Source organism: Emys orbicularis, chromosome 5 (genome assembly GCF_028017835.1).
Source record: "Emys orbicularis isolate rEmyOrb1 chromosome 5, rEmyOrb1.hap1, whole genome shotgun sequence".
NCBI lineage: Eukaryota > Metazoa > Chordata > Testudines > Emydidae > Emys > Emys orbicularis.
The window spans coordinates 90,735,956-90,751,350 of NC_088687.1; the positions used below are offsets into that span (position 1 = coordinate 90,735,956).

A 15,395-nucleotide genomic window follows, 5' to 3' on the forward strand; every position below is an offset into this window, starting at 1 on the left:
AAGACTATTTGCTGCTTCTCAGTTGAACTGGCATGGAGGTAGGTTCTCCAGCTCAGCTTCACAGTTGCAATGATGGTTTTCTTGAAATAGAGAAAAACTTTATAAAAAAAAAAAGAAAAGAAAAGTGTTAATAAGATGCTTGTCAGTGACAAGATTTTTGTTATGAGATAGGGAGTGCCCTCAGTGGCCAGCCAACAGGCCTCTCTCCATATCTTTCATCAGAATGTTTCACTTCAGAAAGTGATGTTGAACACAGTAAGCCTATTTTATATAGTTTCTGATAGGTAATGTGCTTTAGATATCTTTTTGGCAAACCTGATGTGGGCCAGTTAGAAGGTGACACACGCTTTCAGTGAAGATTGAAATGTCCAACTAGAATATAAATTGTGTCCCTTCTTATCTTCCAGTGTGCAATGTGGTGTCACTTTTGTGACTTCTTGCAATTTTGTCTCTGAAAAATTCCATCATCTTCATGAAAAACATTTTGGGCATACTAATACACCTGAGACCAAACTAGTTTGTGTAAAAGTTCTTGAGCTATACGTTGAACAACTGCAGATTTAGCTCAAGTCACCAGCATACTCCCACAAGTTAAATTCTATGGGCCCCTCTTGCAGTATGGTCTTTGGCCAACTTTGCATGACTTCATATTCTCTCCCATGTTCAGTGCTCTGCCAGCACTTTGAGGTGTCTGCCAAAATAGCCATTTTGACGTAAAAATTGTCTTTATGTAAAGTCAGTCCATATTCCTTTTGAGACTGTGTTCTTGTTTAGTAGTTCATCATTCAGTATGCAACACCAACACAATGCAACAGGTAATGAAATAATACAAAACAGCTGGACACATCTATATAAAAGTTTTTTCCCTTCACTTCAGGTGAAGGTAGTAGGGTCACTTAATTGTTAAAATGTCTCAGTGTAACTGCCATCAAACAGTTAATTAGGCCTATGACCATTAGCTTTGGTTGGGTTTACCTTGAAGATTTTCACTTCACTTCACTTGACTTCTCATTATACCAACTGATTATCACCTTTTTAAATATAATATTTCAATATAAAACAAATATCTTGTTATATCTGTGTGTGTTAGTTATGTAGAGAGAGATTGCATTTCAATTTAAAATAGATACCCTTGTTCAAACCATTTGCAGTATTCTTTGTGGTCTGTTTAGCTTGGCAATAATTCCTTCTTAAACTGAAGATGTTTATTACAAAATGTTTGATAGCTTTTAATTTTTTATGTACTTTTTTAGATTTTAATTCATATTTTTTACATCTGATGTACAGCTATACCACTATACTACAGAATCCAGTTTGAACTAGTATGCGTGAGCCTCCCTTGGTGGTGGTACCTCTTTGAAGATGTTACAACCTGAATTAAGTTGCTGTGATCACCTTCCCCATGGAATGCATAGAATCATAGAAGATTGGGTTGGAAGAGACCTCAGGAAGTCATCTAGTCCAACCCCCTGTTCAAAGCAGGACCAACCCTAACTAAATCATTACATACAATTACATACAATCTCTGGCCCACAGTGATGCATGAATTTAATACAGGGAGATTTCCCAAAGATTTTTTTCAGTTCACTGTTTGTTTGTTTTTTTAGTTTTTACCATTTTTAAATAAAATTGAATTTAAATCAAAATGAAAGTCATTTCAATTTTTTCAGAATTTTTTTTTCCAACTGAAACAATTCAGCAAACACACCACAAATTCATGAAGTGTTTTGGTTGACCTAAATCTACATTTTTTAGTGGATAAAATAGTTTCATCCCAAAGATTTCACCCATCTGTATGTGTAACACCTGGTTTTCATATGGTTTTGCTGTTAAACAATTTGCAGATGTTTTATAGAAGCATGGAGAGGAAGTGATATTCTAGAAGTTAAAGCAACTTTTTAAACTGAAGACTATTTTAGTGCCTTGCTTTTCTATACAACCCCTAGACAATACTGATTCACTAGCAAACATTCCCTAGTTTGATTGTTAGTGTTAAATTTATGATAGAGGAAAAACCTTTCCCTCTCCCCCACTCCAGTTTTTGTTATAAGTTCTTCTCTCACTTACACCAATATTTTCATTAAAAAAAAAAAAAAAAAAAACCTTGCTGGAAGTAATTAGTAAGCTCTAGATATTAGCCCATAGGCCCCAACTCCGTGGGTGCTCCAGGGCAAAGCAGGGGTCGAGTACGTCAAGGAAATCAGAAGGTCGGCACATGTGTATTAGCCCCAATTCAGCATGATGCTTAAGCATTTGACAAGCTTTAAGCCTGTGAGGAGCCGAAGTCAATTCAAATCATTGGGACTGTTCACTTGCTTAAAGGTAAGCATGTGCTGAAGTATGTTACAGAAGTGTGCTTTAATTTTGTATTCCAGCATTGTAACAGCCATGATTTTTGTTCTCTTTGCTATTTAAAGGGGCTTTGTTATTTCTTTTATTTCACTCTATTGTTTTAGTTGACTAGCATTTTTGTTATTTCTACATAAGTGCCAAGAAACAGACTTTAGAGCAGGCAATTAGTCAGCTACAAATACAGATTCTATCTTTAAATAAAAATAAATAAACATTTTTCTTTTTTATGATAGTTTGGTTAGGTAGCGAGACGATCTACATAGAATTGTTTTCACTTGAAGATATACATGTTGTATATTATGCGCCATAATGTTGGCACTTCATATCTATTTAGAGGTTAGTGAAAGAGTCCAAAGCATACTGTCAACACATTTTCCTTCTTCAGATGAATTAGTTGTATTCTATTTTTACAATGAATTAGTTTACAAAAGCAGTTGAGATTTCTCCCACTTCCTTTTTAATTTCTCCTTTCTTCCAATTAGTGAGGAAATAAGAGATTCTAGTGATCCTTTATTGCTCCAGCATGGTGAATACTCTTCCTGGAGAAACATATATGTGAAACATGTAATGAAACTGCATACATTTGCTCATACCTTGTCATATTAGGAAGTTTATCTCTTGTCCTGATATAATGTCCATCTCAGACATAGAAATAAAAGGGAGGGCTTCTTAATAAAATAAGCCCTGATCCTGCAAATGCAAGTGCCTGTCTTTACCTATGTGCCTCGTCCCATTGAACTCAGTGGGACTACCTGTATTTGAAATTGTTTGCATGATCAGAACCGTGATTAGTAGAGTGTCAGCATGTTCCCAGGTAGCATGAAGAAGAAGGAAAAGGAAATGTCTTGTCTAGCAGACTATAGCAATTCATTAGAAAGGAAACTGCATTTCCTTAAACCTGCTAGCTGACATGGAACTCTGCGTTATAGTTGGATTCAACTGTAGATGTCCTAGTTAGTGAATAAAAAGTCACTAATGGTTCCAGTACAGTACAGGGGTGTTAGTGTTTAATCATTAATCCCTTGCCATCTGTCTTAATGTTGCTAACCCTCATGCTCTGTCAGCCAATACAGATAGCATAACTGCTGCTCAGAAATGTTTAAAGTAGGAATAGTTGGTTTGGTTATGTAGCAGGTGGATCCAAAAGTGGGGGCAGAAGGAAAGCAGACACTATTCAAAGGAATTTTAATATGTTTTCAGTGGTTTGGCGTACATCTTCAAAAGATGGTGTTAATTCTCAGTCTTTAACTTCATTAACTACTAATACTTGATTGAACTGCTAAGGCAGGTGCTGTGCATTTGTCATGACATTCACAAAGCTGCTGATGGGTGCTAAGCACAATTAAATTACCTACAGCATCTGGCCCTTTAACAGTCCCTGACAGGACATTCAGATTTTATTTTTACTCCTTTTTTCCTTCTGACATTCAGACAGCTCATTAATTTTGGAGACAATATGCCATTCTATATATGAACGGTTTAGGAGAAAGGCATAAAAAAGGGCAAGCAAATTTAATGCTATTTTGTAACTTTATTCTATTAAATCCAGAAATTTAATACTACTAAAAAAAAAACCCTAGTAAGAAGCCATCACGTCTTTCTAGCATGTTTCTTGACTTCACCATTTTTCCTCCTCTAGGGGAAAAAAAGCTACTGTACACTATAAGATCTTAAAATGATAGCAAAGAGACATACTGTTAAGAAAATGAGGGGTAGGACTACATGGTTGCAGAAACTAGATTTAAATGATCTTGATAAATTGAACAACTGGGCTAAAGTCAATGAAAGGTGAGTTGATAAGGGTAGTGCTAAAAGACTTCATTAGAGAAGAAATAATCAAATATAATCTGGCTACACATTAGTATTGCAGAGGAGGATCTGTGGTTTATAGAGGATAATAAATGAAGTATGGGCCAACGCAATACTATTGCAAAAAAGGCAAATACTAACCTGGATTTTACTAATACAAGTATCATGTGTAAAACAAGTCAGGTTGTAAACTCATTGAACTGCATCCAAGCCTAAATTCAATTAATGTGTTCACGTTAAAAAAAAAAATAGACTTGAGGAGGTTCAAAGTGGAGCAACAAAAATAAGATTTGGAAATAAGACCTGCAGATAACTGAGCTGAGAAATGTCTGAGAGAAACATGCTGGGGACCCACTTCTCACCCATTTCCAGCCCCTCTACAGTAAAAGGGGGGCCTAAAATTCCCAATTCCATCCAAGAGAGAATTCTCCCATGCAGGACCCGAGGAAAACTGTCTGTGACTTATTCTGTGGACCCCCTTGTAAGCCCTGATGTAAGGAGTATGTTGGGAACTTGATTGGGCACATAGTGCTGGGGAGATTCCAGGCAGTACTGCTGCCACCTAGGACAGCCCTACAAGTCTACTGTAACTTAGACAGCTCCTCAGGGCCACTGCAGCTTCCAGAGCAAAACAGAATCAGGAGGGCACAAAGCTGGCTTGAAGCCATCTTGAATCCGTCTCTCCCTGTACTTTTCTTCTTAGAGGTGGAGCACAGAATCTTGCCCCCTCTGTGGGTGCATAATACATTTGGTTATGCTTGTGTTCCTGCGGGCATTGTCTACCTATAGGGGCTGGTCCATTTCACACCTCCAACCAGCATCAGGCAGTAGAGCTGGCTGTGCTCTGAGTGGAGCATACGTTATACCTATGGCAAGGGTGGCAGAGCTGCCACTGTATGTGTGCTTTCAGGGAGTCCCCAGGAGGAAATAAAGCTGGCCACAACCCTTGGACTGGATAACACACTAGATGTCCCTTTCAGCTAAAATGATTCAGTTGTTCCATCTCCATTCAATCTGCATCTGTAAAATGAGAAGTGAACTCATAGCCTAGGGAAGGTGAGTGGTTAGGGTTTATTTAAGCCACTTTTGTGTCCTTCTGACATTTGGCTATTATGGAGGCTGAAGAGACCCACAGTATAACTTAGTTGGCCCTGGGGGGGGGCATCAAAGTTAGGGCCAGCTCCCCAGGCTGCCCTGAGAGCCACAGTGCTGCCTGGAATCTCCAGAGATTTGCCCCCAGTATGCACCTCCCAACCCAAGTCCCACACCATACATCAGAGTTATGATGGGGTCCTCAGAAGGCAGCATTTCAGCTGTCTTCTGCAGCGTCTCCACAGGGGGAATCTGCACTCAGCTGGATATGGAGCTCTTAGGACCCCTTTAGGTCTCTCTGCCCTTTTACATGGCATAAAAGGGCCAGAGCATGTGTGAATATCTACCCCCCAGACCTCAAATGAGGCCAATTGTGGGGATTTCTAATGTGAACATCCTAGCCACAAAACTGAAATGAGATCGTTAAACTCATTTCACATAAGCCTTTAAAAATCAACAGGCCTATCATATAGAGAGGAAAGCACTCTCACATTGCTATTTAACTGAGCCAAACGAGTCCATTTCATGTTTTTTCCTAATATATTTTTAGATTCATAGATTCCGAGGCCAGCAGGGAGCATTGTGATCATTTAATCTGACCTCCTGTATAATAACACAGGCGACAGAACTTCCCCAAAATAATTCCTAGAGCAGATCTTTTAGAAAAATATCCAATCTTAATTTAAACGTTGTCAGTGATGGAGAATTCATCACGACCCTTGGTAAACTGTTCCAATGGTTAATTACTCTCACTGTCAAAAATGTACACCTTATTTCCACTCTAAATTTATCTATCTTTGACTTAGAACCATTGGATCATGTACCTTTCTCTGCTAGATTGAGAAGCCCATTATTAAATATTTGCCTGTATAGATGCTTATATACTATAATAAAGTCACCTTTTAGCCATCTCTTTGTTAGACTCAAAGAGCTCAATCTATTTAGCTTAACACTATAAAGTATGGTTTCCAATCCTTTCATCATTCTTGTGCCTCTTCACCAAACCATCTCTAATTTATCTACCTCATTCTTGAATTGTGGACACCAGAACTGGACACAGTATCCCAGCAGTGGTCACACGAGTGCCATATATAGAGGTGCAATAATCTCTCTACTCCTACTCAAGATCCCCCTATTTATGCATACAAGGATTCATTAGCTGTTTTTGCCACAGCATCACACTGGGAGTTCATGATCAGCTGATTATCCACCATGGCTCCCAAAAAATGTTTAGTGCTTTTACTGCTCCTGAGGATAGTCCCCCATCCTGTAAGTGTTCTGAGATGTATACTTTTACATTTAGCTCTATTAAAATGTATATTGTTTGCTTGCACCCAGTTTACCAAGTGATCGAGATTACCCTGTGTCAGTGACCTGTCCTCTTCATTATTTACCATTCCCCCATTTTTTTTTGTCATCTGCAAACTTTATCAGTGATAATTTTACTTTTTCTTCCAGGTCATTGATAAAATATTTAAATAGCATAGGGCCAACAACTGATCCCTGTGGCAACCCACTGGAAACACACCCACTCAATGTTTACAATCACATCTTTAGATCTATCAGTTAGCCAGTTTTTAATGTGTGCTGGGAAATTGTATATTCTATTTTTAAATCAAAATCTTGTGTGGTACCAAGTCAAGTGCCTTACAGAAGTCTAAGTATATTTTGTCAACACTATTTCCTTTATCAACCAAATTTGTAACCTCATCCAAAAAAGATATCAAGTTAGTTTCATAGGATCTGTTTTCCATATACCCATGTTGATTTGCATTAATTACATTACCCTCCATTAATACTTTATTAATTAAGTCCTTATCAGCTGCTCCATTATCTTGCTCCAGGATCGATAACAGGCTGACAAGCTTATAATTACCCAGGTCATCCCATTTACCCTTTTTAAAAACTGGCACAACTTTAGCTTTCTTACAGACTTTTGGGACTTTTACGGTGCTCCAAGACCTCTTGAAAACTGGCATTAACAATCCAGTGAGCTCCTCAGCTAGATCTTTTAAAACTCTTGGATGCAAGTTATCAGGATCTGCTAATTCATAAATGTCTGACTTTAGTAGCTTCTTTTTAATGTCTTCCAGAGATACTAGTGGAATGGAAAGAGTGTTATTACCACCATATGATGAGACTATACTATATCATTAAGACTATTTCTATATAAGATGTGATTAATCATTCATATATGTAAATAACATATTTACACCCTTTTATTATTTAGTGTAGATTGCAATCGGGCACTAGAGAATCATGTCAGGAAAAACTGAGTATGTGTATTACCTCTCCTTCGAGCCGAGCGGAGATGGCAGCCATTAAGTCAGGGAAGCCTTAAAGGCCCACTACTCCCAAATGTGATCTCCCATTTGACAACTCCAAAGCAGAGCTATCAGCCAGGTAGCAGATCTGTCAGCTGTCTACAAGTTTGGACCCATCAATCCAAAGATCCTCACCCCAATACAATTGAGAAGTTCTCTTGTGACTTCCACTTTCACCCTGTTACCCAGGGTTACTTTAGCCCAAAGCTCTTGGTAACTTTTCTCTGTGCAAGGTGGTATCAGGAAATAAATCAATGGAGACGCAGCCGTCCAATCGATAGATGACTGGCACAAAAAGGACAACACAAAAGGACAAACACTTTTCACTTAAAGCTATACTTTACTTAGTCTCAAGCACTTACACACATCTGCAACAGGTTAGGAAAACACCCCCAACCCTCTATAATTACCAAAGTTGTGTGTGGCTCTCGAATGGCCCAGTGGCAGTCTTCTGATGGCCAAGCTTCCGTCCGCCGGTGGGGACCACAAGATGTGTCCAGAAGGAGAGTCCTTGAAGAGTCCAACTACCCCAAACTTTCTTCTCTTATTTATTCATTAGTATTACAATAGCATGTCACTCAAAGAAAACTTAAGCAAGCAATTTCAAAGGTTAAGCAAGAGATTTCCCTCTGATCATCAATTAGCCTGTTTTTGTTTTTGTTTTTGTTTTGTTTTTTTCAGTTTGCATGCCTTGAGGCCATGATAGACACAACCCTGAGGGCACATATAGATAAGGTTCCTGTTTTATTAAAACACATACCTCAGCAATTTCAACAGAGATCCCATCAGGAAGGATGCTGGGTCAAGCTGCCCTTTTTGCAGTTGCACAACATCCCTCCCTTCCTGACTCAGTCATGCCAAGGCTGTGCATAGGCCCACTTATGGCCTGCTGGCTTGGTTACTTTTAGCAATAAGCAGTTGTGGTTCGGGCATTTTTCTGCTCCACCAAGATTTCCCCATACACACCCTCCCACTGTGTATGGGGAAATCTGAGAGCCCACTCCATTTGAGAGCCCACTCCATTTCTCCACCCACTTCCCATCAACCTCCAGAGCCACCTACTGGCAGGAGTTCCAACTACCTCAGCAGATGGAGGGAGAACTTGGATTCATAGAGGGTTCTATGGAAAGGATGGGAATTCTGCATATATGCATTCTCTGTACTCTCTAACTATGCTGCAACTACTGACTGTAGATCCCTGATCATCGTCCTCTGGATTAATAGTCCTGATGTGCATCTGGTACAAGCTATTGTAGTTGAGCCTTGCTTTTGTGTTACCTCCATAACTCCTCACTTGAAACTTCAACCTTAATTGGATGTATGCAACGGAGAATAACAATACTGTATTGACTCAAAAACAAAATAGAAAAAAATGTGTTTCTGTAGCTATCTATACAAGACCAAATTTGAGAGGAAAAATTGTGTAGTGCCTTAACAAGACCAGATACAGAAAAAATTGTCACATTATGTGCTTTTTAAAAAAAACTAACAGTCCTAGTCATTTAAATTTAACATATAAACTTAATTTAAGAGAACCTCTTCATGGGCCAGTTCATATGTAAAATATAGGGGAAAATTGCTGTTAATCATCTTTTATTTATTCATAAGAAAATATAACACTCAAAACACTTGTTTTCATGGAAATCTGAATGTATTGGCATCTTCATATGAATTAGGGAACACATTATTTTAAATTGAATGTAAGGGGTATGGCATTAGTATGAATTCTTCATTTGCTTTATTGCAGGGGTTCTCAAACTGGGGGTCAGGACCCCTCAGTGGGTTGCAAGGTTATTACATGGGAGGTCGTGAGCTGTCAGCTTCCACCCCAAATCCTGCTTTGCCTCTAGCAGTTATAATGGTATTAAATATATTAAAAAGTGTTTTTAATTTATAAGGAGGGGTCGCACTCTGAGACTTGCTATGTGAAAGGGATCACTAGTACAAAAGTTTGAGAACCACTGCTTTATTGCCTTTGCATTCATTGAAAAATATGGGAGCCCTCTAGTGGCTGAAATAATATAATCCCTGAAGTTCCTATGAATATTAAACAAAATCTCTGTAGTTTAGCACATACTTTATCTGCCTTTATATTCAAAAATATTGAGTTTAAATCCTGTGGGGGGTTGACTCTTTATTAAAAATGCTTTATCTCTTTTATCCTCTTAGTCTCAAAAGCATCCATAAATTTTCAAATCTTTCTTTATCAAGAAATATCCTGTAGTTAATAAATATTTAAACAGCCTGTTTTTATTGAAGAAACAAAACACTGTAAATTAAGTGTGAATTTCATTACATTTTGTATAAACAGAGATCATGAGCTCTCAATAATTCACTTTGAACTGTGGGCCTTTGTGATGAACTGAAAGATATCTGTATTACTTTTTATGAATATGATGCACGCCTCCCTATGTTTGTTGATGGTGGGTTACTAGCTATGGAGTTAGATCAAAAGGAGTTATTAAAGGAACCAAGCAGGAAAGGTAAAACAATGGCTTCTGTGAATCGGGTATAGAATGGGTATATTGTAATTTAAAGGAGCCATTGCAGTGAGCACGCTGATGCTTTGTATTATTGATGCTTTTCAGGCACCTCAGTTTCAATTCATGCACTGGTGCTTCGAGGATGGATTAAAAATGTACTGTAGGTGCCTGGAAGCAGAGCAGAACGTACAGCAATGAAAGTGCTAGCTTTATTCTCTTGCACAGCTTTGAATTTCTTTTATAGTTGCTGATAGCAGTGGGAGTGGATGGTTTTTACTGCCAAGACAGAAAGAATAATGCAGAGTGTAAGTTCCTTGGAGAAAGACATATCTTTAAAGTTCCATGCACATTTTTGTGCTATGTGAATAATAAACAATTGCAACACTAAATACAAAAGGAAACCACACAATGCAAAGTTTCTGACAAACCTAAAACCAAGGGAATTGTCTTTCATTCTGGTCCACATAATAAAAAAAATACTTAGCACTTATATAGTACTTTTCATCTGTAGACCTCAGAGCTTTACACACATGGTAAGTATCATTATCCTTATTATGATCTCTTTTGTATGGAAAGCAGAAAAACATGAAAGAGAGTGAAATCTATGAAAAAAATTATGCAGGAAATAGGTGCACAAAAGTGACCATCATTCATCACAATCTGACGCACGACTCTGTGTGTCATGATGCACCACATGCATAGTCACAAAAGCCTGTTGTGAAGATCTGCAGCCTGCAGGTATCTTGTCAAAGCTGGCATGAGACAAGAGAGCATCTAACAATCCAGAGCATCTAAGAATCTGTGATGAACTATACCAATAGAGAGATCAGCAAAAGCAGGCCAATGTCTGATGGTAAGATTTCTGCAGAGTGTACATTCTGCAGCAACAAGCTTCCTAGAAATGCCAAGGAAAAAGGCATTTCTATCCTAAATTACATTAGTTTTTCAGGAGAGCACATCTTTTATGCATGCAATTATGAGCTTTACCTTCCCTGAAGTACTGTTTGCAGTTCCTTTACGAACTTGATGCAATGTAAAAATATAGCTCTGTATTTGGTAGGGTATTATATCACTTATCCAAATTTGGGAGATTTCCATGCATATTCTCCAGTAAATTCCACTTCATCTAATCCATTTCTGATGGTTACCATCTTGGCTGATACCAAGGAATGAACCAGGGACAGCTAGAGCTAAAAGCAGAAATTGTTACAGCTTGAGCTAAGTTTTCTAGTTGAGATCTAGAACAGACCCATGTCTTCCATGAATTGGGTACAGAATGGGAAATATAATCTTCACTGATCATTGAGTTGCATAACATGCCTAAGTGCCTCCAAAACATTTTTTTCCATAGTGTAACATATACTCAAAGCACATTTCTTTTATTGTAGAAGAAGTGGAATTCACTTTTGTAATGACATTTGTGGAGTAACCAATTTCTAGGAGTATTTTGATATAGTATGAAAGTAAAGAGCCACAAATGTCAATGGTTTAAAATATCTCACAAGTTTCCTGGTGGTGGTAATAATTTCTGCTACAGATGGTTAGCTTGTTAAGCATTCTGCGTGAAAAACTGTACTGTTTGTAACACACCAAGTTTTACATGTGAGTCATTAAAAGCTGGGCTATTACTTGTAATAGATATCTTTCCCCCCCCCCTCACTTTTCCCCATCATCTTTACCAAAACACTATTCTCCTTTTCCCAGACCTGAAAGTAGTTCTATATCCAGCCCATCTGTCTTGATGCCCTCTGCCTGTGTAGTTGTGCCTAGGAAAGTAAATATAGGGTCTGACTTGGTACAGATATGACAATTTCCTGCATGTCCTTGGGAGAACTTTTTGAATTAAGTTTAAGTATTTTTGGTGTCCATTGTTTTAAATGCAAAGTGTATGTATCATTATGTGTGGTTCCTGTATAAGTTTGCTCATGTCCAACATGAGTAAAGACCTATGCCTACACTTAAGAATATAAGAACGGCCGTACTGGGCCAGACCATCTAGCCCATCCTGTCTTCTGACAGTGGCTGGTGACAGATTCTTGAGGAGTGAACAGAGCAGTGCAATATTGTGGAGTGATCCATCGCCTGTAATTCAGCCCCAGCTTCTAAAGTTGGAAGTTTAGGGACACCTCAAGCAGATGTTTTCAGAGAACTACCCACAGTTACTTCAAGATCTTTCTTGAGTGGTAACAGCTAATTTAGACCCCATCATTTTGAATGTATACTTGGGATTATTTTTTCTAATGTGCATTACTTTGCACTTATCAACATTGTATTTCATCTATCTTTTTTTGCCCAGTCACCAGTTTAGTGAGAGCACTTTGTAACTCATCGCATTTTGCTTTGGACTTGACTATCTTAAGTAATTTAGTAACTTCTGCAAATGTTGTCACCTCACTATTCACCCCCTTTCCATATCATTTATGAATATGTTGAACAGCACAGGTCCCAATACAGATCATTGGGGGACCCCATTATTTATCTCTCTCCATTGTGAAAAATAACCATATATTCCAAACCTTTGTTTCCTTTAACCTATCTTTTAACCAGCTACTGATCTGTGAAAGGAACTTACCTTTTATCCCATGACTCCTCCCTTTGCTTAATAGCCTTTACTGAGGAACCTTGTCAAAGACTTTCTGAAAGTCCAAGTATACTGTATTTGCTAGATCACCCTTGTCCACATCCAAAGAATTCTAATAGATTGGTGATGCATGACTTCCCTTTACAAAAGTTGTGTATATATACAAAAGCTGTGTTGACTCTTCCTCAACATACCATGTTTATCTATGTGTCTGATAATTCTATTCTATTCTATGCTGTTGTTTCAACCAATGTGCCTGGTACTGAAGTTAGACTTACTGGCCTGTAATTGCTAGGATCACTTCTGAAGCCTTTAAAAAAATGGTGTTACATTAACTACCCTCCAGTTATCTGGTACAGAGGCTGATTAAAATAATATGTTATATACCACAGTTAGTAGTTTTGCCATTTCATATTTGAATTCCTTCAGAACTCTTGAGTGAATACCATCTGTTCCTGGTGACTTATTACTGTTTAATGTATCAATTTGTTCCAAAACCACCTCTATTGACACTTCAGTCTGGGATAGTTTCTCAGATTTGTTCCGTACAAAGAATAATGAAAACTGATGCAGATAATTCATTTAGCTTCTCTGCAATGGCTTTATCTTCTTTGGGTGCTCCTTTAGCACATCAATCAGCGAGTGACTCCATAGACTGTTTGGCAGGTTTCCTGCTTCTCATATACTTCAATATTTTTTGTTAGTTTTTGTGGTATTTAGCTAGTTGCTAATCAAATTCTTTCTTGGTCTGCCTTCTTATATTTTTACTTCACATGCCAGAGTTTATACGCTTTCTGTTTTACACATGTTGAACTTAATTAGATTTCCCTAGTGCAAGCAAGACTGAAGGACTGATAATAGATAAGAGTATTCATAGTTGTTTATAGCCTGATCTTATATGGTATGCATTCAGTAAATCCATAATCTTTGGGAGTGTACAGTGTGACCACCCTGCAGAATCAGTTCTATTCTTACGCCTGTCTCTGTGAGATTAAATCTGGGGACTATCTCATTTAGTACAGAGGAATCTTGGGTGTTTTAGGCCCAAATTAATTTAAGCAAGGTAACCAGCGTTTTTGCAGTCCCACTATCCAGGATAGTGGAGAAATAAGCTGTTCACGCTCAAATTTCTAGTAGATTGTGGGAGAAGGAGGTAGTGGTCCAACTAGCTAATCTCAACAAAGAAGATTGATGTACAGGTGAGCCAGTCATTTGTCCTGTGAAGACTTCAGAAATGAGGGTAATAGGGGGCTATTTAACCTTTTTTTTTGCCAGACACCCTGCCTTAAAAATCCAAGTGGGAGTGGAGGAACTTCAGCACCAAGTTGGATCAGGCCCTTAAATGGGATTTGAGGGACATGTGCACCTCACAGTTCAGAAGCTGCATGAGAAGTAAGTGGGCACTTTCACATACACACACACAGGATCCTCAATGCAGTAAAAGAAAACAAAGCCACTTTAGAGCTGTTGAACCTTGCCATCTTGGTTTTATAGTGCTGAGGGATTACAAACCGGCAGGTTCCGTTCTTAGAGGTTCATATCTGTTATGGTTAGCATGTGTTTGTCATGCCACTGGGAGTGAATGCCTCCCGGGAAGCACTCTGCCCTTTGTAGGATTAAGCCTCTGTTAATGGGATATGAGGGTTCTGAGAGACTCTCGGGATCTGGTCATTATTACGTGGTTATAAAGAGCACTTCAGAAACCTGTTCACTTCTTTCACTACACAGAGTAAATAAAAATTGTAGCAAAACCTGATGACCACAGTCATAATGTTAAAAATAAAGCAAAAACATGACATGGAGGTGGAATCGGATACATTTTGCATAAGAGGCACTTTTACAACAGGGCAAATATAGCACTAATTTCAAAGGAGGAGAGCTGCGCCTATATTACTATAAATCTTCTGTATTGATATTCTAACTATAATTCTAGCTTCTATATAGTGTAAATATAATATCACTCTAGTGGGATAATCACCCTTCCAAGAGCTTAATCTTTTCTTTTTTTTTAACTTGGCCCTGAATATTAAGAACCTCATCAGAAAATCCTAATTCAAAATTGGCTGTTAGGGCTTTTATATCTCTGATTGGATTCCGGTTTTTGATGATGGCCATTTATATGTTGAACTGATGACTGCAGCATTATGTAAGCAGGTGCATTCCTCGCTGTACAATATCTACTAGCTTCAACAGAGCTGGGAGGCTGGTATGTGAACTCTGATGACAACTGCAGTGGAGTTTAGAATACCACCCCCATAATCCTTTGCATGTGTATCTTGAGGGGATAATCTAGGCCTAAATTAGGAATCTAAATATATAAATGTAACTAAATGGGGATCAATGAGAAAACCTAGGAGTGTCATAGAAATAACATTCCACAAGAAGGCTGAAGGATTTCTTACTGTTGGTCAATGGAACATAACTTGTCATTTATCACTCTCACTTGGAAAACTAAAGCTCTGTTTCATTGCTAATGATGAGTGAAATAAGAGGATACAATTTAAAAAAAAAGAATTTATACTGAAGTATGAGAAGAAAAAGAGATTGCATTCTAAATATAGTAGATAGGACTTTGATATCTGCTATTTGTCTAAAACAAGTTCCGCATGCTCTAGTCGGGACATTCTCTTAGGATTTTGATATCTTTTAACTGTAAGGCACTAGGTGCCCTAAGATATTTAGGAATTTTTCTTCCATAACATCAAGTTCCAAACAAGTGATGAGACAAAAGTGTGTGTGTGTGTGTGTGTTTGC

The 15,395-nt window shown here is 38.1% G+C and overlaps 1 protein-coding gene across 3 annotated transcripts in view; it reads left to right on the forward strand.

Moving 5' to 3' along the window:
• The window catches only part of SGCZ (sarcoglycan zeta), a 410,351-nt gene that overhangs the window by 301,007 nt on the left and 93,949 nt on the right, over positions 1-15,395 (forward strand). The gene's annotated exons all lie outside the window — the stretch shown is intronic.